The sequence below is a fragment of the Nanorana parkeri genome, unplaced genomic scaffold (genome assembly GCF_000935625.1).
Source record: "Nanorana parkeri isolate BGI_ZX_2015 unplaced genomic scaffold, ASM93562v1 scaffold2254, whole genome shotgun sequence".
NCBI lineage: Eukaryota > Metazoa > Chordata > Amphibia > Anura > Dicroglossidae > Nanorana > Nanorana parkeri.
In genome coordinates, this window is record NW_017308522.1 from 168,336 (window position 1) to 169,128 (window position 793).

Consider the following 793-nt stretch of genomic DNA (forward strand, 5'->3'; position numbering starts at 1 on the left):
TCACATCATAGTTCTCCCTTCACATCAGGAAATCCCCCCCACCTTCACATCAGAGTCCCTCATCACATCAGGAAATCCCCCCTTCACATCAGAGTCCCCCCTTCTCATCTAGGTGATGGACACCGGCAGAAGGAGGAGGGGACATCACCCGGCGGGATAAGTTATGCCGCCAGGTCCCCTCCTCTTTCTCTCGAGCAACTGTCGGGCTTTCGGGTAATGATCGAGTGCCCGACTTTTCAGAGGGGGCTGGCACCAAGATGGCTATCAGCCATTTTGGTGCCACCTCCAATGGTGTCACCCGGGTGCGGCCCGCGCCCCCCTTGTGACGACACTGCATGTAGACAGGAAGTAGCTGGAAGCATTAAGATAAAAAATGGTGAAAAGGATTTTTTATGGAAAGGAAACAGCGACATGACAATGTGATATTCTCTGTGACGGAGTCATGAGATCGCGAAATATCAGAGCTAGAAGTCAGCTGTCCCCTCCGAGACCAATCCTCACCGACAACCATCACATTCATGGCAATTAGCCGCCGGCGCTGCCGCCAGATCCTTACATTGAAGTTACGTTCAGTCCGTGAGAAGATTTCACGTTCACAGAACGATTTGCTGCCGTTTACTTTTTATCACCGAGGGCCCAACGACAACGAGAAGATTAAACGTCCAATTACTGAAGACCAGCTGACTACCCCGAAAATAGAACGAGGACAGAACTATATAGCTCTGACCTATACCGCAGTGCTGTACAGAGGACACTGAGCCAGTCACATCAGTCTCTGTACAGAGGAGCTTAC

The 793-nt window shown here is 51.1% G+C and overlaps 1 protein-coding gene across 1 annotated transcript in view; it reads right to left on the bottom strand.

Annotated features, from left to right (window-relative positions):
- Positions 1-793, bottom strand: part of SEC22C (SEC22 homolog C, vesicle trafficking protein) — a 16,545-nt gene that overhangs the window by 1,463 nt on the left and 14,289 nt on the right. The window lies entirely within an intron of this gene.